The sequence below is a fragment of the Podarcis gaigeae genome (genome assembly GCF_964106915.1).
Source record: "Podarcis gaigeae genome assembly, chromosome: 3".
Lineage (NCBI taxonomy): Eukaryota > Metazoa > Chordata > Lepidosauria > Squamata > Lacertidae > Podarcis > Podarcis gaigeae.
In genome coordinates, this window is record NC_139680.1 from 69570628 (window position 1) to 69596703 (window position 26076).

The 26076-nt window shown below is 44.2% G+C and overlaps 2 protein-coding genes and 1 long non-coding RNA gene across 6 annotated transcripts in view; 2 read left to right on the plus strand and 1 right to left on the minus strand.

Moving 5' to 3' along the window:
- ACAT2 (acetyl-CoA acetyltransferase 2) overlaps positions 1-26076 on the plus strand; it is an 833137-nt gene that overhangs the window by 384011 nt on the left and 423050 nt on the right. The gene's annotated exons all lie outside the window — the stretch shown is intronic.
- LOC310841682 lies at positions 1659-25440 on the minus strand. The gene is made up of 3 exons (XR_014562687.1): positions 23869-25440; positions 16333-16475; positions 1659-1712 (listed from the first exon to the last, which is right to left on the minus strand). It is a non-coding gene; the product is annotated as an uncharacterized lncRNA (long non-coding RNA).
- Positions 10194-26076, plus strand: part of MAP3K4 (mitogen-activated protein kinase kinase kinase 4) — a 73020-nt gene continuing 57137 nt past the window's right edge. For 3 of the 4 annotated variants that reach the window (XM_083732028.1, XM_083732031.1, XM_083732030.1), the window contains exon 1: positions 10221-10640. The gene's annotated coding sequence lies outside the window, so the exon portion shown is untranslated. Of the gene's footprint in view, positions 10641-26076 lie in introns of all 4 variants that reach the window. The other variant, XM_083732032.1, reaches the window with a different exon arrangement.

Below are 26076 nucleotides of genomic sequence, written 5' to 3' on the forward strand. Positions count from 1 at the left end.
AGTCTTTTTCCCCGTTAAGTAGCAGATTGATGCACATCACAGAATGTCTCTAGATTACAACCCCCTCCCCCAAACAACTAACAACAACAGCTCAAAGCTTCTCCACGAATTCAACCCCAATGACTAAATGCACAGTTCAGGTAGGGTCCATTCTGGCAATGATTTCAACATGTAGCAGGCAGGGAGAAAGCCTAGCCCAGGCTAAATTTATTTTTATTCATTTACACACTGCTGTATCATAAAGAAGTACCAAAGTGGATTGCAACAATACAGTGGGGGAAATTAAAATTACAGACCATCAACTAACTATTACAGAAATATACTTTCTTAATTGCATAAACTGAGCGTGGCAGTATAAAAAAGTTTTTAGCAAGCGTGTCAAGGTTCACAGAGAAGGCGCCTGCTGAATCTCTGTTGTCTGAGTGCTGCACTAAAGACTCAGTTTCTTGGCGCTGCCCGATGAGCCACGCCAACTTGGGAGATAACCAACAATGCTCCCTCAGATGATCTCTGTGATCAAGGTAAGGCAGAGGTTTTCAACCTTTTTGAATCCATGGCTCCCTTGACCAACTACATTATTTCTGTGGCACCCCTGTGGGGCTCAGGAGCCCAGTTATGTCACCCCTTGCCTGAAGAGCTGGCAGTCTCACACCCTATTTCAAACACCTTCCCTTGTGGAGTGTTCCCTCGGCCTCCTCTCCTTGGGAGTCCTCTGGGCAGCCCCTGCCATCGCCTCTGGTTTCTGAGCTGTCCCCAGAGGCACCATTCATCTGGAGAGCTTGTAGCCAGGGCTGCTGCAACAAACAGCTATGCAGGCCTTTGGGAGGCAGAGACACGAGAGGGCATCAGAGGAGGGAGGGGAAGAAAGAAGGACAGAGGCCAGTGTTGCCCGTTGCACCCCTGACCACCATTCAAGGCACCCTGGTTGAAAACCACTGAGCTAAGGGTTTAAGTGGTCCCTACCCTGGACCTAAGTTGCTTAGGGCTTTGTGAATGAATGTGAAGACTCATGGACATTCAATGAAACTGAATGCTGGGGGGGGGGGGAAATAGGAGAGATAAAAGGAAGTACTTCACACAGCACATAGTCAAACTATGGAACTCAGTCTCCCAGAAGGCAGTAATGGCCACCAACTTGGATAGCTTTAAAAGAGAAAGAGACAAATTCATGGAGGAGAAGGCTGTCAATGGCTACCTTAGTTGGGGGGAGCTTCTGAACACCAGTTGCTAGAAACCATAGGAGGAGAGAGATGCTCTTGTGCTCAGATCCTGCTTGCTGGTTTCCCACTGGCATTTGGTTGGCCACTGTGAGAACAGGATGCTGGACTAGATGCCTTCAAGCTCCCAAGCACCTGGTATTTAGCTATATGACTTAGGAAAGCTTATTTGTGTATTATTTGCAACCGCCTCTCAAGTGGTATCTTACGTATTCTCCAATTCTAATTTTATCAATAGAAGCTTATCCACTTGGTCCTGAAATAAAACATGGCTTCACATGACAGCTTTTCATCTAACCATTCACCTGACTCTTCTCAATAATAAAACACTGGATCACTGCACTCCATGGTCTCCTTGTGCTCAGTCTGTCATTCACAAGGCTGGACTTGAATTGGTACATTTTATAGACACAACAAAGTTGAGAGTTTACCTCTTTGCTCCCTCCTCTTGGTGCTTGTGTCTTATGTGTCAATCATGCTCATTTTCACCTGGGGCTGTAAAAGACACATACAGCTCTCAACATTTGAAGGATGCTTTGGTTTGTAAATAGAAAGGTGGGGCTCTTCTTTCCCACTTGTTCTGTATGTTGCCTATATCCCATCTCGTTCTAGAACAATGTTTATCTAGTCATGTTTGTCCTTTTTTGTTTGTTATCCTCTGAGGCTTGACTAAAGGAGGATATTTATCTGAGATAAATCAGAGTTGGGATAATTTAGTTAGAACATTGGTTAAAATATAATCAGCTGCAGAGGACCTTTCAAACAGCAGTCAAAGGTCACACCCAGACCATACCTTTAATGTACATGACTTGCTCAAAGAATCCTGGGAACTATAGTTTGTTAAGGGAGTTGAGAAATTGTAGCTCTGTGAGGGGTAAACTACTTTTTTCCAGGATTGGCGGGGAGCTATGTATGGTGTGGATGTTGCAGAATCGTGTTTGCTGTAAGACCAAAAAAAAAGCTCAAGTGATTGTAACCTAACTTCTAAAATGGTCATGCCAGTCAGCTAATACATTTATGCACATTATTTCTTTAATCTGTTATATCCCTAGATGCAGTGCTTTTTTTTCTGGGGGTATGCAGGGGTACGCATACCCCTAAACTTTTTCTGAATCTAAGTTTGGCCTCATTGAGGAACATTATTTCAATATGAGTAGGAAAATTAGAGTACCCCTAAACATTTTTTTTAGAAAAAAAGCACTGCCTAAATGTCAGGGTAAGTCCCAAGATGACAGCCACAAAATCTTGTATGAAGAAAGCCTCTTCAAGGGCAAAGTTCCTGTGCTTCAAAGGGGCTATCCCCAGATATGGAGAAGAGACAAGGTCAGATGCAGGGAAAACTGGTCACTGGCCAAACTAGGAAATGTCCAATGAGAACTGGCAGAACCATATGCAAATATGAGTACAAAAGTTCCGGGAAAGCACTAGATTAGTCCAAATGTTGTTTCGGAAACCCAACATTTAGTTTCTAAACATTCTATCACAGCTACAAAACCAGAGTAATTAGGAGGCTGAGAATTAGGAGGCTGCATGCTTTGTTTTTTGTTTTTGTTTTAAAGGCTTTCCAGTATTCTAGACAGACAATTAAGACTTGCCTGAAGGTGGGGGAAAATAAAATTGTGTTTCACTTTTGAAGACATAATTGCTCTAGGTGAAAAATGTTGATTTGTAGATGTTTCTGTAACAATGTATTTGTGCTTTCTGGATTGGTAAATTAATTACATTTTACATTTTGATATATAAACCTGGGTTTCTGAAGACTTACAAGTTGGCTTAAGAGTTTTTCCTGCCAGAGGTAGAAAAATAAATGGTCCCCACCCCCTCACCCACATTCATGGTGCATAGTATTAAAAGTCAGTCAAGTTATTCTGGCCCTGATGCAGAAAACCCCTGAAGTACCTTCATACCTCCCTGGCAGTAAAAATAAAATGGTGATAAATTAAATTACTTAATATTTGCAGCTCTTGCATGAGACTCAAAATCAGCTGCCTGAGGTGCCTTCTTCATTCTTTCTAATGGTGAAGCCAGACCTGAGTATATACTAATAATATGGCTCTGTGGTTCTGTTGCTGGGCTGTCTAATTCTCTTTTCTCTTACTTTTACTGCTATTCAATATTTGTGCTGTTAAAATCTGATCACGTGCATCACTGAACTGACAGAGTGATCCAAACCGCTATTACTCTGGGCTAGGTGTGCATGGATTAAGCCAGCCATCACTGGTCTCACTGTTTGCTGCATCCTGAGCCAGTCTTACTGCCATTGTGTGATGGCATCAGGCCAATTCTTCTCCTGCTGCCCTCAACTTCCCACCACAGCCACTGTGAACAGCAGGGCTGTGGATGCAGTGGTGGCCCCACCAGACCAAAAAGCACTACTGGCAGAGAGCAGAGGTTAGGATTGTGCCCAAAGTCACTGGGATGCAGTATGTGGCATATGAGTCCAAACATACACTCTGTGAAAAAGCTTTGTCAGGAACGTGCCCCCTCTCCCACAGCGCAGTGGAAGAGTCAGCCTCAGAAATTGAGCTAAGTGAACAAGGGGCTGACTCTGCAGATGAGAGCTGTTTGTCAGAGTTTAGAGAGGACAGTCTGGCCCCCCTCCTTCCCATGGAAGAAGCTGTTAGCTCCCAAGGAGAGGAAGAGTTAAAAGTTGGCCCGAGCATTGCTAGGCCAACTAGCAGATAAGCCAGAATCTGAGGTTGTGTCTTCTGGGAGTGAGGAGGAGACAGGCCAGCCATTCAGCCCCTGTACTGGAGAAGCTCAGAGAACAACAGAAGGGAAGGAGAAGAAAGGGGGGATTTCAGTGTTCTTCCTGTTAAGGAAGGGATGATAAGTCAGACTGAGCAACTACTGTTAATGAAAGCAGGCAGGAAGGCTATTCTCTGGATGTGTTTTTTTCTGTAAATGAACTTACGGAGAGTCGTAGCTGCTTATCAGGCTGCTTTCCTGCCAAAGATTGTTATACTCTACATTCTTCCCTTGGGTCAGTTGATTTGCCTCATGGGAACTGGGTTGGGGGGGAACCAAAGAAAGACCTTTAGATTAATTCTGATAAGGAATATTAGGTGCTTCCCCTTTTCCTCCACCTTGTGTTCTCAATGATGAACTTTGTTGGTTTGAGTATACAGAAGAAACTGAGCAACTAGAAGAAGTGGGTTAAACTTTTCATATGTGTGGGGGTCTGCCACTTAGCTGAAACAGCCCACTTGATGTATAAATTAGAACAAAGAAAGCCAGTTTCATCTGACCTTTTGTTCTCTAACTTTGATTGCTGACTGGTCTTGCTGATCTTATTCAATTTCACGCGACGGAAAAAACAACGCTATCCTACTCAATTTTGGTTTTGAAAAGAGAAGAGATGGAAATGAAATATTTGAGTTACACTTTGAGCTCCTTAGTCATGCAACACTAGAAGGTCAAGAGAAGTTTTAAAAAATGGCTATCATGTGCATAATTAATAATACGTGGGCTAATAAATTATGAGTAACATTTGCATCATATCCTTCAGAGCTCTCACATGACAAATTGCTATTTGTTGTTAGAATAATTACTCCTTTGCTAAATGCAGGGCATGTAAGAACAAGGATTTGCATGTGGCCTGTTCTTACAGTCTTCTTATTAAAAGCAGAACCTCTGAAGTGGGGAAGGTGGGCTGTTACTGAAGTGAAGACTAAATGTGTTACATATTATTTATTTATTGCACTTTTATTCCTTCTTTTTCTCCTACAAACTAAAGGTGGCATACATGAATCATAGAATCATAGAGTTGGAAGAGACCACAAGGGCCATCGAGTCCAACCCCCTGCCAAGCATGGTTCTCCCTCATGTCCTTTAATCCCCCACAACAACCCTGTGAGGCAGGTTACACTGAGAGGCAGCGACTGGCCCAAAGTCACCCATGAGCTTCATGGCTGAGTGGGAATTTGAACCCTGGTCTCTCTCAGGTCCTAGGCCAAGCATCTAACCACTCTTATCTTGCATAATAGGGATAAGGCTAGGTTATCCCTGACTTTATCACTGTGACAAAATTTATTGAACTCAAAGGGGCTTCCTTCTGAATAGATATGCATAGGATTGCACTGTTAGTTTTCTGTGTGCAGGGAGAATTTTATTTGGAAAAGATCTCCCCACCTGCATTCTGAAGTGGTGTAGATCAGGAAAAACAATTCAATACCTTTTCATGAACGTAGCCAAGATTTATTTTGGGGGGGCAGGCTTTATGGGGGGGCAGATCCAAGTTATCTGTGATGCAATTGGTCAGTTAATTATTTTTATTTATTTACTTGATGGGGGGGACTGCCCCCCAGCTACGCCCGTGGACCTTATCTACAGTTTGTATGAGCCATGCCTGAATCTGATTTCCTAGATAGGGAAAGAGTCAGACACAATATTTTTAAAGGTGATAAATATAACATAATATAGTTAAAACATTGCAAGAATGTTGAAATATAATGTTCACATAATATTAATCTTCTAAAGCAATATCAGCTGACATCTTTGCAACTGGAACAAAGAGGCAAACTCGGCCTTCCAGATGTTTTGGGACTACAACTCCCATCATCCCTAGCTAACAGTACCAGTGGTCAGGAATGATGGGAATTGTAGTCTCAAAACATCTGGAGGGTCTAGTTTGCCTATGCCTGGGCAAAATGAAGCTTCCCTAACCTCCCCCGCTTTTTAATGCCACACAAATATAGATGCTGGAGTAGAGGGCATTCCCCACTCTTGTCTTCTCATAATCTTTTGCATAATTTTGCTTCATGCCACTTAATGGAAAGGCTAGACTTAAAATGCACCTCAAATTCCTTGCCTTTCTTATTGTTTCATGTACCTTAACAGCTATTTCATCTCAGATAAGAGACAGCCACATTTCGTATTTAATACTTATCAGTTCTGTAGCCACATATCATTCCTCCTCTCTCCCAGTTTCATGAGCAGATACCTAGCAAGAGACAGACCGGCAAAATATAAAAGGTTGCTTTTTGAAGGGATCATACAAGCATTTACGGGATAGGGGAGGACAGGAGCACATCTTTGGCAATTATTACCTTTAGAGTTCTAAAGCCAACATCAATAGCACTCCCCAGTGATTGGGGGAGCCTAAAACGGGAAGCTAGAATTAGAGACCAAAGTACACTGCAACTGTTTAAGTTGCTCTAGGTTTGAGGGTTTCTTCTGATTTCTAGACACTGCCTCCCTCAGATGACTTTCTCTTGAGACCTAGCCATTCAATTGGGAACCACTGAGGTCCCTTGACCAAGGTTGTCAATAGCTATAACCTGCTATTACCCAAACAGGGAAATCCCCTCCCAATTGCTGTAATCATTGCAAGCCCTGATGATCAGCTATGCAAAAACAAGTCCCTTGAGATCCTGCCCACCTGCCCAACAATAAGCTCAGGTGGGAGATTCTGCCCTTCCGCAAGTGCAGTTCATTATTTAATGCACACCTGTATATCCAAATGCAATTACAGTAGTAATAGGACAAGATTGCCATGCAATGGAGAGAAAGGAGGGAGGGAGGGAGGGAAGGAAGGAAGGAAGGAAGGAAGGAAGAGGAGCCAAGTAAGCTTCAGGCAAATTTCAACATTTGCCATTCTGACTTGTTAAGAAGCTTTCAGACAGAAAATCATGTAAATTTATTCAGAAAGCTAGAAGCCAAACCAAAGCAGAATGATTATGTTTCTGATGCTCACACAACTCAGTAAAGCTGTAGGTCTTATTGTTTCAGACCAGCACAGTTGGACCTGAAGTGCAGCTTGCAATAGGTTGTATCCAACTAAAGCTCAATTTGCATGTTGCATGTTACCCCAATCTTCGAGCAATGAGAAATCCCAGGGGTGCCAGGTGCTCACACAGGGTCTGTGTTTCCTTTTGCAAATAAGTCATAGGGGAAACTGTGGTGTCTTTATGATATGTGGTTTATTTACACACACACACCACCTGACCCCAAAGGGTCTTGCTTCTCCTATATCTGCAAACTTAGATTCAGACAGACATCAAACATTGTGTTCTGCCTCTCTGGCTTTTCATCTTGCTGCCTTTCTTCTTGGTGACACAATTCCTAATATCTTTAAACTCTGGCTTTATCTGTGCGGTGTGCGCTACCCATTTGCTGACTAGCAAAAGCCCTGTAAACCTAGCCTTGGTTAATTAGCATTTAACACTTCCTAGATCCAGGGATTAGAGTAGTATGGCACTCAATTTAACACCCCAAGCCTTGATTAAATTCTAACACTTACTGGATCTGGATTATAGGAGTCTATCACCAACAAACTCGTAACAATACATTTAAAGCAGTATCATATCACTTTAAACAGTCATAGCTCCCCCCAAAGAATCCTGGGAGCTGTAGTTTGTCAAGGGTGCTCGGAGTTGTTAGGAGACCCTTATTCCCCTCTCAGAGCTACAATTACCAGAGTGGTTTAACTATAGCATCATAGAGTTGGAAGGGACCTTGAGAGTCATACAGTCAAACTCCTCATTAATTTGTGCTAAAGGGGATATAATTATAGTAGGTCCGTTGCCTTCCTACAGAAATTAACAGGCTGTGAGGATTGGAGGAAACTGCTATAGCAGTTTATTCTATCTTTGATCTCTATACTACTGCTATAATACTCCTGAGGGGGGAAAGAGTTCACAGAATCATAGAATTGGAAGGGGCACAAAGGGTCATCGAGTCCAACCCCCTGCAATGCAGGAATCTCAACTAAAGCATCCATGACAGATGACCGTCCACCCTCCACTTTAAAACCTCAAATGAAAGAGAGCCCACCACCTTACGAGTGGGTTGATTCCACTGCCAAACAGCTCTTGGCATCAGAAAGCTCTTCCTGATGTTTAATCATTCCTTCTTCCCAGAGAAACTGGCCATAAATGTCTGCGGCCACCCCACACTCTTACATGCACACAAGGAAGAAGAAGAGTTTGGATTTGATATCCCGCCTTTCACTCCCTTTAAGGAGTCTCAAAGCGGCTAACATTCTCCTTTCACTTCCTCCCCCACAACAAACACTCTGTGAGGTGAGTGGGGCTGAGAGACTTCAAAGAAGTGTGACTGGCCCAAGGTCACCCAGCAGCTGCATGTGGAGGAGCGGAGAAGCGAACCCGGTTCACCAGATTACGGTTCACCAGATTATGAGTCCACCGCTCTTAACCACTACACCACACTGGCTCTCAAGGCACACACAAATACACATATCCTCCCCCTTCAGTGATCTGTGAAGTCAGAACTGGGGCTATCATTCTCTCTCCACTCCTCAAGTGATGGATGCGATGACTGAGGAAGGGCAATTTTCCTCCCCATCAAACTGAGGGTCTTCACGCACCTCAGAGGTGTAATATTGTTTTTGTTTTTTGCTGATGCCTCCAAAATTGGTGGAGTTTTGGGATCTGGATTATACTCCCAAACTGGGGGTTAGCCATCCTTGCCCTACAGAATCCTGGGAACTTTACTTTGGTGAAAGTGCTGTCTATTCTCTGTTAGAACTATAGCTTCCCTGGGCAAGAAGAGCTGGCTATCAAACCAGTTTTAAGTCCGTGATATAGATAAGAGTCACTGCAATGCAGTCAGTCAGGAGACTTTCAAAGTTCTGAGCTGCAGTCACTTTCATGTGAAAGCCAGACTGCAACACTGAAGTATGCAAACAGAAGGCTTGTATAGTTGGCAGGAGAGATTTCTGAGAGGAGTGGTTTGGCTGGCACCAGAACAGAAGGCAAAACTGAGCAGGATGTGTGCGAGCAAAGGCAAAATAGAGCTCTGTTTTGCCAAGAAAATGTTCTTTTCCACAGAGCCATTTCAGTGGAATAGCTGTCTCATCATCACTGATGATTTCCGCAAGACAGAATGTGATTGGCTATTCTTCTGTGCAAAGGCCACTAAACTGCCAATGACCAGTTCACCTTGACAGCACCCCACAAAAGCATCACATTTGGTGTCTCCCACTCCATTGGTTAAGAATAACACAAGTACTCAGTTACTTTAATGGTACACCACCACTCACAAGCACACCAACAGGGACTGGTTTTTATTTTTAAAATCATGAGAAAATGTACATGTTAGCACAATGCAGACCAGTGCTGCCAGCTTGACAAGTGAACATGAACTGTTGGCACTGTGTATTTCATTATGTGGAGAGCTGAATAATTTTATGAAGTGCACTGCTTATGATTAAGTGGTCTATAAATCTTTCTAAATAAATAAAATAACTCACAGCAGGTGCCCCCAAGCCCAGCATAGTTTGCCCCATGTCTCCTGACCCCAACTCTGACCCTGCTTAAAATGCTCCCACTAACCCAGAGGCAGGGGACAGAAAGGGACAAGCTAGGTAGGTGTCACTTTCAATTTCTAGGCCCCAAGACCATACCTGTGTAGTGTTCCGATCCAGTCCATGTTTTACATGTGATTTCAGCTTACCAGGGCCTGGAGCAGTTTCACTCCATTTCATTAGAGAGGTGGAACTCTGCTGTTCCGGGATTTGCTGAAAGCTGGGTCCCCAGCTGTTGTGAGACTACAACTCCCATCATCCCCTAACAGGAAAATGATGGGAGTTGTGGTCCAACAACAGCTGGGGACCCAAGTTTGAGAAACAGTGCCTGGTTAGGAATTCGTTAGCAGATTAAAAGGAAGAGGAGGAAGACCCATCCCTCTGAAATCCCACCCCAGCAGAGGAGGGCTCGGCAAGCGGGCGCCTTCCAGAGGGTTCGTACTTTCACTAGCTACCCTAACCGGAGCGGGATGATGGGAATTGTAGTCCAGCCGCACCTGGAGGCCACCACCACCTGCTGCCGTACAGCTCGCGACCAATCTCACCTAGCGAGGCTCCCTCCACAGAGGCGCCTCGGTTCCCAGGACGCTGCTTTTAATTAAGCTCCCTTTGATCTTCCCCGGTGGTCCCGGGGGCCCTTTGCCAAGCCGGCTACGCCCGCGGCGCCCGGGAGAGGGCAGCCGTTCGCGGCGAGCCTTCGCCGGCGTCCTCTTGCTCCCTCTCCCCGCCGCGCAGAGCAGCCGTCGGCGCGGAGATGCTGCAGCGCCCGGAGAGGCTCGCCAGGGAGGCGGGCCGTTTCCTCGCGCCTCGTGGGCCGTCTCCGTGCGCTCAGCGCCGCCGCCTGCGGCCCAGACCGCTTGGGGAGCCTCCTTTGCCGCCAGTCCCCGACGCGGAAGGAGGCAGCTCCCGCCAGGGGTGTCTCTCCTGCCCCTCTCCGGGACCTACACAAAGAAAGGAGGCGGAGAGTTGCGCAACGCCGCCCAGAGCGAGCAAGGCTCTCGGCTGCTTCCATTCCCGCTCGCGAGCGCCATGAGCGAACCGCCTCGCCGTCCTCCGAGGTTTCCAAAGCCGGACGAATATGGGAATGCCGTCGCCGTCGTGGGATCCCAGCAGGCGCGCTGATCTTCTGTGGGAAGCTGGAGGATGACCGAGCGCTAGTAAGGAAAGCCTCGCTTCTTTCGCTTGCCTGTTTGCGCCCAAGGGACTCCCTCGTGAACCCCTTGAATCCCAGCCCCATTTACCTGGGGGGTGGCTACAAGACCCACTGAATTCGACCTAGTTGGGATGGCGCTGCAAAGTTATGGTCCTCGACGCATTTGCTCCATTGCACACGCTAGGGATTATTTGCGCGGAAGCCCGCGCAGGATTCCGCCGTGCGGGATTTAGGCTGGTTGCAGTCCTTGTGTGGGCGTCGACCTCTATTGCACTCCGCGTGTTGTTACTGCGGCGTCCACTTCTTTGGACTAGAGGCCACTTCAGCGCACGTAGGCTTGTGCAAGGTTTTAAGATACTAGCACGCACAGCTTCTGCAAAGTATGTTCTTTGCAAAGTGTGCCGTACTTAAGTCTGGAACATAGCAAGCTGACGCAAGCCAGACTTTTCCAGCTCAGTGTTTTCTACCCGACTGGCGGCAGCTTTTGCCTTGAAAGCGCTGGAGAGAACAAGTGAGATGTTATATTTGACTGGATCAGCTAGTCGGGAATGCGGGCGAGCTTTCTAAACACCTTATCCCAATTCGTGCAGCCTGCTCCAAGGGAGCTTCATTCGGAAGTTCAGTGAGGCTTGCTAAGTGTGAGCAGTATTGGTACCCCAACTTGGGCTTCATCCCTTGGTGGTGAGGCTAAATGATTTCCATAGGATTCACCCCCAAGTAAGTTTGCCTAGGATATTGGCTTTGGTGCAGTGATGCTCTGCAGCTTGCACAATTGGGACCCATATATATTGTTGACTAAACAAGGAAACAGTTGCTAGTTTACAAGCCCTGGATGTTCTTTAGGCCAGGGTTAGTCTTCAGCAACATTTAAACTGAATAAGTTCTTACATGTTCTGTTTGGGCTGTTACTCAGCTGCCTGAACTGCTCTGAGAACAAAGTAATGCCAGGACTGTGCATTTCATTATTAACCATTCCCTTGGTGATGGGCACTTCCATGTTTGTGTTACACCTTTGGAAATGAGAAAGGGGAATGCTGTGCGTTGGGGCCAGGCTTGCACTTCAGCTTTGGGCTGCAGTATTCTGGGAGTCAACAAAAGCGGCCTTCCCCAACCTTGTGCCCTCCAGATGTTTTTCGCCACAACTGGGGCTAATGAGAGAAGAACTAGGGAACAAATTGTAGCAACACATAACCTTCAAAGTGCTCACAGCAACCCTGCGTAGTAGGTCATCAGTATTTCATATGCCAGACAAGATTTCTGAGAGGTGATGGTCCATCTGTTGAGGTTAGATTTGAACCAGGCATTTCCTAATTCACAGATCATGCTATGCTTTACTCTTATCATGCTGAAGAACAGCAAATGCTACAGCTCTTGGGCTGTCCTCAAACTATGTTTCAGGAACTCCTGGAGAGAATTGCAAGCCATCTACAAGTGGGAGGAGGTTGTGAATGTTGGACCTCTGCAGTCATGTGAAGGCTGAGCTTTCTCTCTCCCCTGAGCAGGGACTTGGGGTGGAACAGGGGTGGAAAACCCTGCAGGTCTCTAGACCTGCAGGCAATATCAGCCCAGGCAACATGGCTGATAGGCATGATGGGAGCTGGAATCTTAATGACATCTGGAGATCTGAAAGCCCTAGCTCTAAGGTGGAGAAAGGAGTTGTTCAGCTGCAGATGTCTTTGGTCCTGCTGCCAGGCTAAAGTGACAAGGAGGGATCGGGTAGCAGTCTTGGAAAGATCTTGAATTTCATTGCACTAATTCTTGAGCACAGCAGCAGGTTACACACTGTCCATGAGAGCCTGGATGTGACAGTTGGGGAACCTATGGCTGGATTCCAGTTCCCATCAGCCCCAGCCAATGTGGGCCAACGGTCTGTCATGGGAGTTGTAGTCCCTTTGTCACCTGAAGGGCTACAGGTTGCCCATTCCTGCTCCACACGCCAAACATACGCCAGAGCACTTGGACATGGATCCTTGCACTCAATTTTTGGCACAGTTAAAATAATGGAATATATTTCCTAATCTTGAACACTTTGCACAGGTGTTGTCATGGTGGTGTTGAATGGGCACAGCAATCTGTATAATCCAGTTTTAAGTGCTTATTTGCCGTTGCCTTGGATATTAGGAACAGGCAATGAAGAATCTGAAAGTGCTCCATTTTAAGTTGGATCATAGACATAAGAATTTGTTCTAGAGATTGCATTCCATGCCAAATAATGCATTGGAGCCATATCCAGTTTTGGTTAGGATGTTAAGGCCAGGCCATGATGTTTTAGAAACTTTAGAAGTTGCATAGAAGGGAGAATTGCAGAAGGTGCATCTGTTATCACGGCAACCTGGTCACAGGGGCTGGGATGAGTGTGGTGGCAAATTGCACTGGGTTCCTTAAGACCTCCCAATCCCCACAGATGAGCCACATTTTAACTGGAACAGGCAGACTGTACCATGTGGTTCATCAGCAAAGTGGGAGAACTCATGGTTCTCAGATCCTGTTGCTTGAATCCTAAGTTCCAGCTAGAAGGCCATACTTGTGGTGTGGTTTGGAACCTCACTCTGCCATGGACACTTGTCAGTTTGTGTGTGTTTCACAAAGCCAGTTTTCTGGGGGGCATTTCCTATGGCATTTCCTGTGAGAACTTAGCCTTTGGATTTAAATGTGTTGAGAACATTGGGAACTTGGAGTTATAACAGAAACTACCAGAACTACTTCTGCTATTTGACTAAGATGGCTTTAAGGGTGGGGGACCTGCAGCCCTCCAGACATTGGCATGACTAATGGTCACTGTTGATGGGAGATGACATTCAACAACATCTGGAGGGTCATAGGGTTCACACCCTTAAAGAGGAGCATATAGTTTATACAGCGTTTGGGGTTAAAGGTTGCTTCTGAGCAAGTGGCCTCCTTTTCATGAAACACACAATGAAAATGGTCCACTTGTTGCAAAAGGAACATCTGTCGGAAGTTTATTACTTTATGAACTTAAAACTATTTCCCGTCCTTTCCAAAAGTAGCTGGCATTTATTCAAGCAATAGGAAAGAATCCTAGGCTCAAGAGGCTTCTTTGTAGAAGTGGGGGAGCAGAATTTGAAGGGAAACTGTCCCATTACGGAAAAGACAGATGACTATTTCTCCTTTTGCAAGGGGCAAGACGGTCCAGATGTAATGCGATGCCAGTGGAGGCCTTTTAAGGTATTGCTCCCTTCCCTCTGCTTACGAGCTCTTTGACTTTTACTAAAGCGTGTGCCATTAACAAATAATCAATAACCCAATTGCAATCTACAAAACACTATTAACAAAAGAGCAACAGAAACATAAGCTTAACAGCACAGTTACAACAATAGTCTTATTATTTGGTTCCTAGTCTCTTTTCCTTTACTTTTTTAAAAAATGAAGGCAGGGGATAAGACTTTCACTCTGACACAGTTCTGCAGGCAAACAAGTTGTAATCCCAGTTAATATCTGTCTTTGCTGAACATAGCTGGCATATTTGTTGCAGGGACAGGCCAGGATAAGGGGCTGTAGCTGCTTTTTATTGGACTCATTTCTGTGAGCAGGCTGGTTGCCTTTCAGCACCACTCTCCCACAAACTATTCTGTTGCCCACTTCTAGCCCAGGGGTAGGCAACCTAAGGCCCGGGGGCCGGATGCGGCCCAATCACCTTCTCAATCCGGCCCATGGACGGTCTGGGAATCAGCGTGTTTTTACATGAGTAGAATGTGTGCTTTTATTTAAAATGCATCTCTGGGTTATTTGTGGGGCATAGGAATTTGTTCACCCCCCCAAAAAAAATATAGTCTAGCCCACCACAAGGTCTGAGGGACAGTGGACCTGCCCCCTGCTGAAAAAGGTTGCTGACCCCTGTTCTAGCCCAAGGGTGGAGAAGCTGTGGCCCCTTCTGCTGTTGCTGGACTCCCAACCCACATCAGCCCCAGCAAACACGACCAATGGGCAGGGATGATGGGATGTGCAGTCCAGGAACATCTGAGGAGGCACAGCTGCCCAAGCTCTGTTCTAGCCCTTCGAAGTATGTTTTTGAGAATTTTACCTCCCTGACTACAGTCCCTCCTTGGCCCCCAGGGAATATGGTAATATAAAAAATCGTGGGCACCACAAAATACCCATTTCACAGTAGAAAATTGGTGATACTCAGCTTCCCACAGACAAGAGACAGAACACCCCCACCGGGCCAAGCAAACAGTAGACCAAAAAATAAAAATAAAAGAGCAGGCAGTCCCTCCCCAACTAAACAAAAGGAAATTCATTTAAAAATACATATTGGGAGGGGCAGGGGAAATTGGCAAGTGACAAAGGAGAGAATTGAGTGGTAGAGTAGACCCATTGAAATTCAGTGGGTCTACTCTGAGTAAAGCTGAATTGAATACCACTTTTTGTGTTCCCATTGGTACCACGCCGGGAACCTTAACTTTTCCCTCTTATAGCTCCTATTTTCATCTCATCTGCATCTGGATCTTCTTTCTCCACTCTTGCCCAACCTTTTCCCTCCCTTTAAGGTTGTAATCCTACGTTCTCTGTTCCTTGGGTGTAAGTTCCATTGAGCTCAGTAGAATTTAGTTCTCACGCTACATAGGTTGACTTGAAATCCCATTTCCTTAAAAAATCATTCCAGTGGAATATCCTGGGAAATGAAGCATGCATAACATAAAAAATAAAATATTGGCTCAAGGTACGTATATTATTTGTATAACATTCTAATTTGGCAAGACTTCTGCAAGCCACATACACAATTTCAAAGTAAAAGCAGCACTGTACTTTAATTTGGCTCTCTCTCTTTACTGACTTGGTTCAAATCCAAATAGCTGCTCTTGCCCTTGTGTGTTCCTAAAGCATTTTCTTTGAATCTGCTGAGAAATAGCACCTGGAACATGCCCAGAGGCATTAATTCTTCTGCATATATTATTGAGTAGGTCCATGGTTCTGAAAACAAATTCCAGTTCTAAGCCCTGATGAGATTTCACTGAAATTATCTTGCACTTTGCTTGTGCCCAGAGGATTTTCCTCCCTTTCTATTTCATGAGTTCTACTGCTTCCTGGTGTTGATTTTAAAATATGTTTCTTCCAGGGCTTGGTTCCCTCGAGCTACTTTAATTATCTTAATATGTGGGGCTTGGCTGCCAAATTAAGCATGGGAAAAGTGGGCTGCAGTCCCCTTTTTTCTACCATGAGAGCTGCTTCCTGCAACTGTGTGTATCTTTTCCTTGTATAAAAATGACCAAAATATGAACCTGGAGAACAGAGTGTAACTTAATGGAAAAGTGGACATTTTTGTTTACATCAAGGGGTTTGGGGAACTGGATTCATCATCTACTTGGCATGTAAAGCATGCATCTGGATCAGCAAAGCATGTATATTTTTAGCAACCTATTACATTCATGCTTTTTGCCAAGTTTTTGAGCTGGTTTGTAGTACTGGAGGCAACTAGTCTTTTTTGGCCCACGCAGTGGAATTAGGTCTCCTGGCACTCTGTGCAGCAGAGAGACACTAATCTGCTGTGGAGCTATTGCGATGGACAATATTAGTTGTCCTTCAAACTCATAACAACTGTTTGGGGGCAATGGTTCTTCTCCCACCCAAAGTCATGAACCATAAGATGCTCTCTTTTACTGAGTCAGCCCACTGGTTCAGTATTGTCTGCACTGATTGACAGTGACTTTCAGAGGGGTCTTTACCAATTAGCCTACCTGGAGATGCCTGAGATTGAGTCTGGGTCCTCTTGCATGGAAACAGGTGCTTTGTCACTGAGCTGCAGTTCTTCACTAAATGAAGCAGCTTGGTTTTCATTCCCTAACGGCTATGGAAGACACATCCGAGTGATCTGGTTCTTCTTGGAAACAAAAATAGGTGCAAGTCTTAAAAGTGGGGAGCAAATGGGGTTCTTTCAAGTAACTCAAGCCATTAATCCATCCTAGTCAAGAGTTGCCTTCTAGGTGATTTTAACTGCCTGTTGCAGATATTCTCCCTCCTGTTTTCCTCAATGTGGTGGATATGTAACGAAGTAGAATTATGGGGTGAGGGGTGACACTGCGTGTGGTTGGATCCTTCAGTCACTCCTAAAGTTTTAGTAGTATTACCTATGTTGCTTTTGTTCAGAGGAGACTGCCTCTTATATGTCTGTATGAATCACTGTTTTGAACTTGCCTCTTTCCAGGCAGGAGGCATGCCCAGATCAGTGACTCATGCAAAAGTGCAGGTGTTAGGAAGATAGGAATCTGTTTTATACCAGGGCTGAGTATTTGACCACTTAGCTCAGTATAATCTAGTGTGGCCGGCAGAAGTCTTTCCCATCACCTTTTTTGCTGTGTTTTAACTGGAGATGCCAGGGATGGAACGGGAGACCTTCCCTGCCACTGAGCTTTGGCAACTCCCTTAATGCTTTGTCTCTTCTGAGAGCAGGTAAGTCTTGCTCTTTGGTATGAACACATTTATTTTTAGAGTATGTTAAGTGTGCCTCTGATTTTAATTCAGAAAATTAAGTGTGCCAGCTGTCTGAAGCTTGGGAAATGCTGAGAGCCAGAATTCTGGAGAAGGAAGGGGATATTTGGACCACTGTATATTTCAGTAGTTAAAAAGAGGTCTGGTCCTTTGACCTGACTCAAACTTACATCTGACCTGAAGATCCTGCTTCTTAACCCTGGATGGGTGACATGGCTATAGCCATTCCAATACAAGGGAAAGTTGTTCTGCAGATGTGGCAGAATTAAGGGCTGGTGGCAAGAATATCCAGGCATGCTCCCATTTATGTGGGGGTTATGTTCCAGGCCCTCCGCCATAAGTAAAATTGTATGGAGCCTCTAAAAAGCCTATAGATTCCTATTCTTTCCAGTTCTCTCTCCACACAACTCTCCCTTCAACTACAGTCAAAGCTCTGGGGCCGGCTGGAGGCTGAAGAGCGCCTAGGAAAGTGGCTGTTTCTGCTGCACTACCCAGCACATCAGCTGCTAGGCTTAGCAGCCTAAACTAAGCCCTACTGCATCTCTGGTCTCTTTGGGGCTGCCTCTACCCTCACTGAAGTCCTCTTTGGGGTCTGGTGAGGGTCTCCTTTTGAGCTACAAGAACTCTCCATCTTTCTCCCGCCATTTCTTGGTTTGAATCTATTTGATTATTTATTTCCTTGCACTGTTCGTATATGTGGTTGCACACGAGTAGAACGTGTATAAGTGTGTGTGGGGGTGCCTGTAGTGTTTTCCTTTTTGACAGTCAAATAGTGATACAATGTGCTGGTATCAATATTAATGCAATAAAAGAATAATTAATAAATGCTATAATATGTTAATTATCAAAAAGATAGATGTTAAAGTGATACACAGTGGTACCTCGGGTTACATACACTTCAGGTTACATATGCTTCAGGTTACAGACTCCGCTAACCCAGAAATACTACCCCAGGTTAAGAACTTTGCTTCAGGATGAGAACAGAACTCGTGCTCTGGCGGCGTGGCAGCAGGTGGTGCTTCAAGTTAAGAACAGTTTCAGGTTAAGAACAGACCTCCGGAACGAATTAAGTACTTAACCTGAGGTACCACTGTACAATCCTGCAAGCTTAAATATTCTTACCAGAAATAAATAAATAAATAAATGAATTTATGACATAGTATATCTACTTCAATACGAACCCACATGCACACACCCACAAGCTGAATCTCAGAGGGAATTACTTGGTGTCTAGGAAAACGCTGCGTATGCTTCATACAGCAAAGTTAAAATGCCTTTGGTTGCAATCGTAATACAGTAAGGCTACTTACGTCCCACTGGCTGAAGTCAGTGCAATTAAAATAGCCTAACTTGTGAGCAGCACTGCAGTCTTTGTGAATAATAAAGTTCATGGAAGTCCACATTTCCTTTGAGGTAGGGTGGATGTAGATGCAGTTGTGTATTCAAAGATTCTGCTTCATTTATGTATGTATGCAGAGGGTTTCAGGAAACAATACCAAAATACATCCTAATTGCTACACTTTCTCTTATAGTTCAGATTTAACATTTGAATAGCTTCCCATGAAGAAGCTGATCAAAAGGTTACAGTGTCTAAACTTAGACTGACTCAAGTTTAAAGGACCTAATTAGGGAGTTGGATGATAAATAGCTTCATGACCTCACACAGGCAAGATACGGTTATGTAACTTTTGGACACAGGTTTGTGACCAGTCATATCTAATGCCTTGGATAGACCAAGAGACCAGTTTGTCAGCAATCCTTTGTCCATTGGAAGAATATCTTTCCTTATGCACAACTGCTAAAGTAATTGGAGAATCCCCGGGAGAGTCATTTTGATTCTGACACTTCTGGAGTTTGGTGGTAGATTTTAAAAATGGCAGAGTCTACACCCTCTCCCAGCATGTCATTGGAAGCCTCCTCTTGGATCTCTCAGGTATTGGGGAGCAGTTGGCTGCAGACCTTTCTGCAACCTTCCGCTCTGTAGTAACTTGGAGCAGGGCTTTTAGTGGGGCTGCCCTCGTTCTGTGGAATAGCCTTCCTGCCAAGATAGGGCAGGCACACAATCCCTGTGCTTTCTAGAAACAGTTGAAGGCATTTTTGTTGTGACAGGCTTTCCCAGCTGGATAAATGGGTCTTTACAATGAATGCCAACTTTTTAGGGTTTTACTCTTGTTTTAAATGTGTTCATTGTTTTTGTGTTTTCAACTGTTTTTAAGTTATCTTATGTAAAAAAATGCCTTGAGACAGTAGTTTGGAAGATAGTTAGTAAGGTAATAATAACCTTACATAGGTGAGATCCAACATCATGCCACACACACTGAGAATGGGTCTCTTTCTGTGTGGGAGGCGATCTGGTAGATCCCATGGCTTTAAATGATCCTCCCAAAGCTGGAAGAACTGATTGGTCTTTGTCTGGCATTGAAAGGACAACAGTGAAGACTCCAAAATCCAGACTAGTCACCCTGGGCAGAGCATTCCTGAGGTGAGGCACCATAACTGAAAAGGCCCTTTCCAAGGTTGGCACACACTGTTTGCCACATCTGGAAAGCTTCCTTGCCAGCATTGGATGTGCTATCAAGGGCTCACCACTGGCAAGGAAAGCCTTCATACACTCCTGTGCAGTGAGCAGGGGAGGAAGAAGCAGAGTCACACTTGCTAGCCATGATACATACACCAGCACATTTGGCAAGTGCGAGAAGGGACCTACATTTATTTTGTGCTGGTGTAATTGCAATCCCACCTTTAATGGAAAAACACCAGATATGGGCATAGCACTGAATGCATGGATGGCAGGGGTGGGTTTGATGTGTGTGTTGATGGCAGGAGGATGGGGTTATATCATGCAGCCCCGCAGCCCTATCATCCATTGTTTCTTAGCCATGAAAAGATTCATCTCAAACCCCCATATTGAGAAGGAATATGCTCCAATTGGAGCAAGATGTTACAGAGAAGAGGTGGAAACAGTCCATAAGAAAGCACCTGGATACAGATATGGCCTTCTGTACTACACATTGTCTTAGGTGTGGCGAGATTACATTACAAAAGTCTCAGGTCCCGTGACTTGTTTGATGTTAGTGGTTGCGTGGTAAAGCCTTGAGCTCTAGTTTATGGTGCAGTGACCAGTCTCTTGCATGCTGTAACTCAGGTTAAGATTGCAGCTCAGCACGCTCTGGTTCAGCTTCTGAATTTCTCCCCTGGTGCCTTGAGATGTGTCACAGCATTAGGAAGATCAGTCAGTGTCCTGAAAGGGCAGCTTGTAATAGCACTATGATCATGTCAAAAACCTTGTGTTAACCAGCCACATAGTAGTGTCACCCTAGCCCTCTAAAAAAAGAGAGAAAATCAAATTTCTCTACTCAAATCTCCCATTTCCTTCTGATTCCAGGCAGGCGATGACCACATTTCCAGCAATGTGTATTTGTTTTGTATTACCAGTTGTAACAGCTGCTTTTTAAAATAAGTTGTTGATTCTGCCCATTGGATTTGCTTTTTTTTTAAAAAAAAAACACACCTAACAACATTGTTTGCAAATAGTTTTATTAATGCTATGGGACATTTGGGGGTTTCATTGTGAAGAGCTGGAACCTGGGAAATAATCATCACTTGAGCTATCAGCTGATTACATTCACATATTAGTTATTCCAGTTAAATTGAATTATGTATTAAGCACAGGCTTCCCTATTACTGTTTTACACAGCTGAATTAATAAGAAATCAATGGTGTGTGTAGTAGTTAGTGTGTCAGTCTAGAAATGGAAACTGTTAAAGAAAGATGGACAGACAGACAGACCAAAAGTCAAATCAACTTTCAGCCATGAAGTTTACTGGGTGGCCATGGGCCAGCCATTATTTCACAACCTAACTCACTTCACAGAGTTGTTGTAGAAATGAAATAAGTGCCACCATGAGCTTCTGAGAGGAAAGATGGAAAAACAAATAATTATAAGATCCCCAATTCCTGTAAACAATGTGTTATTTAGTAATTCATCAAGCCAATGGCTTCCAATGTATGATAGACTGTTCTGGTGAAGTCTTTTCCTGTCTTAGCATACTTTACAGTTTTCAGCAAGAACTGTTTGTACCAGCCTTAAAAAAAAAAGGGGGGGAAGCTGCCCTTGCTCCTAAACTTTTAAGAGCATCCCTGCTATGCAGACATTTGCCAGCCTTTCTGACACGTTGACAAAATGACTAGAGAAGCTTAGAATTGGAGAGTTGGAAGGGACCCCAAGGCTCATCTATTCCAACCCCTTGCAATTCAGGAATCATGACTAAATAATCTAACATCTGTTTAAAAACCTCCAATAAGAACCCACCACCTAATGCTAGTCTTACCCTGCCTCCTTCAGTGGATTAATAGATCTGTGAGCTGCTATCATTTTAATTACCCACAATACTCTGAAGCCATGTTACATTGGGGGTATTGTGGTTAATTAAAATGGCAGTCCCCACCAGATTCTGCCCACCACCATACACTGCTGATTCGTGCCACCAGCAGGTAAGGCTGTTCGGAGCTAGTGCAGTCTTACCTTGGAAGTCGAACGGAATCTGTTCCATTCGACTTTCAAAATGTTCGGAAACAAAAGTGTGGCTTCTGATTGGCTGCAGGAAACTCCTGCAGCCAATTGGAAGCCGTGGAAGCCCCATCGGACGTTTGACTTCCAAAAATAGTTCGCAAACTGGAACAGTCACTTCCAGGTTTGCAGTGTTTGGGAGCCAAAAAGTTTTGAGAACTAAGCTGTTCGAAAACCAAGGTACAACTCTGTAGTAATTTATCTATTGCTTAAAAGCACAGCTGGCTCAGGTCTTTCATATTGCAATGTCTCATAGATACTAGATGATGCATGTTTGCTGGCAATATTCATGCTGTGAAAATAGGAACACCCCAGTTCAAGCATGTCAGTTCAATATACTTTAAAAGCAAGGATAGCCAAAACCTCGACCAGCTTCAGTTTGTATTGTGTAAATTGGCAATTGCTTTTGAGTTGAGCTTAATCCTATGTGTTGTGCCCTATGCTGAGAGACAGTATGGTGAAATGATGGACCTGGGAGTGGGGAAACCCATGTTCACACACCTGCTCAGCCATAAGCCATGCCAGGTGATCCACGACCAGTTACCATCTCTCAGCCTTAGCTACTTTACAAGATTGTACACATGCTGCCAACAGCAGCTTATTATTGTGTAATTATTATTAAAAGGAAAAACGTAGTGATGTGATGGATAGACACTGACGTTGGTAACATATTTTGGCATTTATGACATAATGTCTTGAGTGTGTCTGGGGCCTGATAATATCACATGACCTTACCTGTCAGCAAAATGTACACAACTAATAGCCATTATATAAGAAGACAAGATACACTGTAATAGATAATAACATTTCAAGACAGGAAGTGGAGACGAATGCATTAGCTGGCAGAAGCAAGAAGGGAAGAATCCTAAGCATGTTTCTGACCTTATGATACCATGACTTAAATACTCCAAGAATAGCAATGACTTAATGGCACCAAAGTCAACTAGGATCTGACATAGAGATTGTGAGCTGACAGTGCTGAGACAGAAATACCTTCCTCACTGTCAAGTTTTTTTTGCCTAGCTGTTAAAACTCTGCAGGCCTGATAATAATAGGCTTCAGAAATGAATGTGATACATCAAAAACCACTGGATTAGGGAAAGACTTAGAGAATAAATATACATAAAGTTGGAACCTGCAACAAACATTTGTTTTATTACATTTATATCCTCCCCTTCCATTGTGGAACCCAAACTGGCATAGATGTGGGTCCCAGGTGGTCACCCACCCAGGCACCGACCAGGCTAGTTTTAGCTTCAGCAAGATGGTGGCCTCATGTGTCTCCTGACCGTCTCCTGTAAAACGTTGCAGTGTGGTATTCCTGCTCAGGGTTCCGGCCTCCCAGCCATGCTTTCTGCCAGGATATTCCAGTCTACTCACCACTTCCCTATGTTTTCATTTTCTCCCCACTGCTGTCAGTGTTGCATTGCCACTGAATATGGTCACTCCTCGTTGGGCTGTTTTGGGGTCTGCCCTGAGGTTCTTTTTTAAAGTTGTTTTTATACTAAAGCAAACCCTGAGGTTCCTTCAAGCATTCCCTCTTTGGCCCGGATGGTGCCATTTTGGCTATCTAAGGATCCAGCCACCAAGGAAGTTGCTAAAGAGATGGAATGATGATTCTAATTTGAAAGCCAATGTGGTTAATAGGGGCTGGAATGTTGGGCATAGTCCATAAAGTACTGGAGTTGAATCGTCACTCATACTGAGTAATCTTAGGCCAGACACATTCCTTCAATCCAACCTATCCCATTGGGCTTTTGTGAAAGTAAGAAACGTAGGTGCCGTATAGTTCACCTAGACTCCTTGAGAGAATGTTTTTTTTAAAAAAATGGCAGCTATAGTTTCATATATCAAGGCAGTAATGATTCTATGGTGCTCACAAACTGCTTATTTTTCACAAAGGGATTTATATGCTGGATTGCTATGACAAAACTTTAACAAGAAATTTCTTTCATGAGGGAATTTGTACTGGCATACAGTTGCATTGTACACAGCCTTCCAGTTAACTGCTGGCTCACTCATCTACACTAAGTACTGTTCTTTCTGAGAGAGTAACGTGTCACACCCCACTGCACGAGCCAAATGGTGACAGATTGGAAGCATGACAGCAGATGTGCTGATGGGGTGGTACAGTTTTTTCAACTAGCATGCCTGCCTGGTATAATTCATATGTACTGTCAGCTGAGCACTGTGAAGAGGTTTGAAAGCTGCTTACCTTTCATGGCAAAGGGCATCTGGATCTTCCTCCTTTCCCAGAAGCCATTCCCCAACTCAGCTCAACAGGAGATGGGTTTGCAGCATCCCTCTAGACACAGACCATTTCCCCTGTGGTTTGATAGGTGGGGTTTCCTCTTTTCCTTCACCCATCCTCTCTCTTCTAAAAGAAATCTTTCCAGTTGGAGGATGTTTTGGTATGACCACAACTTCTGCTTTCATCATGTCCCTTCTGATGCCTTTCTTAAACTAATATCCTCCAGATGTTTTGGATTCCCAACTCCCATCAGCTGTAGCCAGTATGTCTGGTGGTCAGGGATAATGGAAATGGTAGTCCCAAACATTTGGGAGGGCACCAGGCTGGAGAAGACTGATACACAATTTCTGAATCTTGTTATTGTCACTCCAGCAAGGGAGAGTTGCTGGTCTACTTCCCTTCACTCAGCTCAGTAATTACAGCTGGTGCTTCTTTCCCTGCTGTTTCCTTGTTGTGGGTACTTCATGCCCACAGTTGCTTTTTCTCAGTCCCTTCCTGCACTTATGCTTTTCATTATGTCTTAAGAGATGCTAATCTCAAACGATAGATAGGATGTGCATCTATAAAGCCTAGATTAAAATTCTGGTTCTGTAACAAATATTTAAGATCCCAGTCCCTGCCTCAGTAGCCTATTATAAACCAAAAGTAATAATCATTGGGTTAATGAATGAATGAATATAGTGTGATGGCTGTCAGCTTTGGTGGGGGGGGGGAGTGAATTAACATTTTTTCTGGCCTTCCTGTGGTTATCAGATTTTTTAAAACGCAGTGTTGATAAATAATCTCATCCTTGGTCTCCCCTCCCCCCATCTTTTTGTATGCTGGTTAAGAGAAAAGTTAGTCTGTTTTTGAGCGAAAGGAGATAAAAACTTTATAAAGATAAAACTTAGGAAACATGATGGAACAAATAGCCGGAGGGATGTTAGACTTTTTTGCTTTGCATCTCATATCTGAGACTAATTCACACACCACTGTTAAGTGTATGTTAAACCAGTTCCTATGTATTATAGGAAACCCAAAGATGTAAATACCAGTCTAAAAGCACATTGCTTCTTTGCATGTTCCATCTCCAGTTGGAGGCAGTTGATGGGGAGCATAAGTGGCTGTTTCTTCAGCTTGTAAACAGCCGTGTGTATAGTAATATAGAAAGCTGGTATACAAATTAAAAGTGAAATGAAATGAGAGTGCTGTTGTGCTTATTCAGCTTTAGGCTTCCCAGAGCCAAGTAGCTACCCTGGGCTGCTTTGGTAGGAAGGATGGGATATAAATTTAATGAATGAATATTTTGGTTGGCCACTGTGAGAACAGGATGGCAGACTAGGTGCATCGTTGGCCTGGTCCAGCAGGCTCTTTAAATTTGGTTGACAACTATGTCTTTTCTGGCCATGGGTACCTAGAGGTGGTCAGGACTGCTTGCAGGAAGTACTTCTTTACATAGCTCATAGTTAAATTGTGGAATTTACTCCCACAAAATGCTACGATAGCCGCCAACTTTGATGGTTTTAGAAAGAGCTTAGCCAAATTCATGGAGGATAAGGCTACCAGTCATGATAGTTGTGTACTGTCTCTGTTGCTGTTATTTAGTCGTGTCTGACTCTTCGTGACCCCATGGACCAGAGCACACCAGGCACTCCTGTCTTCCACTGCCTCCCGCAGTTTGGTCAAACTCATGTTCGTACTGCCTCTACCAATGCCAGTTGACAGGAATCCTAAGTGGGAAGAGCATCCGATGCTTCTGGGTTTCCCATATGCATCTAGCTGGCAACTGCAGGAACAAAAGTCAGTCATTTTAATTGTTTTGTACTGCTTTTAATATTTTTATATTGCTGCACACTGCTCTGATATTTTATGAGAGGGTGGTGGTGTATGAATATAAACAAACAGGATTCTCTGCCAGATGGGTCTTTGGTCTCTTCTTATGTTCATGTTAGAATACAAGGTTTCATATATGGAAAAAACAGATTAATGTTTTAGGTCAGGCTTGGGGAACTTTTGGGGCTGCAGCCCTCATCAGCCTTGGCGCCTGCATAACCCATAGTCAGAGATGGTAAGAATTTTTATTCCTGCAACATCTGCAGAGCCACAAGTTCCCCGCTCCTATTTCAGGTACTTTAAATGCCAGAATCGCGAGGGAAGAGCAAGAAAACCCAGAGCAGCGCCACAGGTGTGTCC